The 3,289-nt window shown below is 40.4% G+C and overlaps 1 non-coding gene across 1 annotated transcript; it reads left to right on the top strand.

The window, feature by feature from the left end:
• Positions 1-393: 393 nt before the first annotated feature.
• LOC119535646 lies at positions 394-502 on the top strand. The gene has a single exon (XR_005217258.1). It is a non-coding gene; the product is annotated as a U6 spliceosomal RNA (small nuclear RNA).
• The last annotated feature ends 2,787 nt before the right edge of the window (positions 503-3,289 follow it).

The following is a 3,289-nucleotide window of genomic DNA, read 5'->3' as shown; positions in this document are numbered from 1 at the left end:
TAGACATAAGTACAGTCAGCATGTCTTGAAGGCATTTGGTGCACTGACAAGAAAGAAAGGAGCACTAGCCTAGGAAGGAAATGTTGAGCTAGGCTGGGGCTGGAAGGGATGTAGCATGGGGGTGAGTGGTGCTAAATGTGGACTTATAGGTAAGGGGAAATCTGTGACTAAAGAAGGAACATCGGTGGTTTAGAAAAGGGTCTCTCAAGTTTGCTTTCTTTGGCATGTTGGCTCAATTTCCAGGCTGGTGCCTTCAAGATGAGCAACTGGAAAATCATGCTTTCTTTTCATTTCCTTGAGGCATGAGGGAGGGAGGGTGAGAAAGAGAGAGAGAGAGAGAGAGAAAGAGAGAGAGGGAGAGAGAAAGAGACCCAACGCTATCAAAACAGCTCAGTGCTTGCTTCGGCAGCACATATACTAAACTTGGAACAATAAAGAGAAGACTAGCATGGCCCCTGCGCCCAAGGATGACATGCAAATTAGGGAAGCGTTCCATATTTTTACTTCAACTTCAGCATGAGACCAAAGGTAAAGATGTTTATTTGATGTAAAATCTACATTTTCTGTAGCACACTATATAATTTAACTTGTATGGTCAGTTTATTCAAACACCATAATTACATGGAACCTTGAATAGGGAGTTAGATATGGTTGGTTTGTGCATGTTAGTGTGAAGCCCTGATACATCCCAGAGAATAAAAAAAGGGCAGAGAATAAAAAGCATTTGCAAAGCCCCCTTGAGGGATTGGGGAAAAATGTGGAAATATTAAATTTCCCCACCTGGGGAATTATTGATATTCTTGCAAGCATTGGGGACTATCAGCTTAGTAGGCCAAGCCCTCGATCTTGGGGCTTGTCCTTATGAAGCTTGTTACTCCAAAGGAGAGGCTAAGCCTACTTATAATTGTGCCTAGGAGTCACCCCCAGAGAACCTTTTTTGTTGCTCAGATGTGGCCTCTCTCTAAGCCAAGCTGGCAGGTGGACTTGCTGCCTTCCCCTCTATATGGGACATAACTCCTGGGGATGAGTCTGGACCTGGCATCATAGGATTGAGAAAGGCTTCTTGACCAAAAGTGGGCAGAGAAATGAAACAAAATATTCAGTGGCTGAGAGATTTGGAGTCAAGAAGTCATTCTGGAGGTTATTCTTTTGCATTATATAGATATCCCTTTTTAGTTTTTAGTTTATTAGAATAGCTAGAAGGAAACACCTGAAACTATTGAACTGCAATCCAAATAGCCTTGATTCTTGAAGATGATTGTATAACTATATAGCTTATATGGTGTTACCATGTGATTGTGAAAACCTTGTGGCTCACACTCCCTTTATCCAGTATATGGACATGAGTGGAAAAATGGGGACAAAAAGTAAATGAATAATAGGGGGGTATAGGAGGTATGGGATGTTTTGTGTGTTTTTTACTTTTATTTTTATTTTTATTCCTATTTTTATTTTTTTTGGGAGTAACGAAAATGTTCAAAAATTGATTGTGGTGATGAATGCACAACTGTGTGATGATATTGTGAACAACTGATTGTATACTTTGGATGATTATATAGTATGTGAATATAACCCAATAAAATTGCATTAAAAAAAATAGTCCAGAACTTCACACTGACTAGACCATCCTTGGATATCTATCCTTGTGGCCAGGGGAATGATCTTGGTTGTCTGAACCAATCACTGTGATACAGGTGGCAGTATTATCATGATTGGTTTAGACCAAGGATCATCAAATTGCCTTGCTGACAAGCTAAAATGGTTTAACACATTTAAATAGTTAAAAAAAGTCAAAAGAATAATTTTCATAACATATGGAAAGTATGTTAAATTTAAATTTTGATGTCCACAAATAAAATTTTATTAAATTCCAGCCATGTCTATTCCTTTACATATTGTTTATGGCTGCCTTCATTCTAAGATGGAAGAGTTGAGTTGCATCAGAGGTCATATTGGTCTCAAAGCCTAAAATACTTACTATCTGGCCCTTTACAAAAAGTTTTCTGACCAGTGCCTTAGACAAGCTTGAATTTACATGAAAAGCATGTCTGCTACACAATGTTCGAAGCTGAAATGAATGCTGGGGGTACAACTGCAATGTCTACTCCAGGAGCACTGAAGGATTTTAAATAAGGCTAGATTTTCATTTTAGAATGAATACTCTAGCAGCAATTTGGAGAATTGGAGTTAGGGCCAGAACGGAGGCAGGGAGAATGATAACGACAGAAGCTGATGGTGGAATCCAGGTGAAAAGTCCAATTCTGAATTAAAGCACTGGAATTGGAAATTTAGAGAAGTGGACTGACATGAAGCTTGTTAAGAAGGAAGAAGAAATTGAAATTAGGCTTTGGATAAAAGGAGAGGGAGGAGTCAAGGGGAAAATTAAGAATTCAAACCTGGATAACAGATAGGATCAGATACTATAGGGAGACACAGGAAGGTAGGAAGGGGAATTGATCCTTTTTTGGGGAGGTGGAATAGATGACTCTGGCTTGGGGCTGTATTGGTTTGAGTTGCTGGAGAGACATGTAGGGGCAAGATGTTAAGTGGGGAGCAGGGATGACAGAAATAGATTTGGGACCCAGAATCAGAAAGAGAGACTTAGGTGTGGGAGTAACAGAGACAAGCAGTGGAGAGGACGTATGGAGAAAGTAAGTCTTTAGGGGAAGGAGGAAGAGAGTAGTCAGAAAAAGAAGACACATTCATTCAATGACGTAGGATAGAGACCAGGAAAGGAAAGTGTTATGGAGCCCATTTCCACAAAAGGACATGGTCAACAAAGCCTAATACTGAAGAAAGATCATGGGGGAGGAAGACTATGAAAATCCATTGGGTTTGGCATTTAGGGGAAGACTCATAGCTATAGGAATCTATGCTGTGGATTTATGATCCCTATTGTGATTAGCTTCTATATCCCTACTTGGATCCCACAGACGTCTTGTCCCCAGTTTACTCTCCACCACAATGGTTTTAGGTTTCCTTCTTATGTCCACAGCTGTTATTAACTTCAATGCCTTGCTACAGGCTAGTGCTGGCAGGCCAGGTACTGCCTGATGTTCATGCCAGTGCTGGCTACTTTCTAGCCCAGAGGATCAAGGATAGACACTTAACCTTTAAGAGAGCAGTCCTGCGGTGGGAGAAGGGGGCAAAGTCAAACTGCAAGGATTTAATGGGGAAGCAGTGTTTGTCGATTATTTTGGAGGACTCTTGGTTCACTGATATTCATTTATTCACTCATCACTCATTCACCAAATATTTAATGATGGTGGTGATGTTTGCACCACTACCA

This window comes from Choloepus didactylus, chromosome 5 (assembly GCF_015220235.1).
Source record: "Choloepus didactylus isolate mChoDid1 chromosome 5, mChoDid1.pri, whole genome shotgun sequence".
NCBI classification, from domain to species: domain Eukaryota; kingdom Metazoa; phylum Chordata; class Mammalia; order Pilosa; family Megalonychidae; genus Choloepus; species Choloepus didactylus.
The sequence above is the reverse complement of the archived record's forward strand: the minus strand, read 5'-3'. Positions and strand labels throughout refer to the sequence as shown.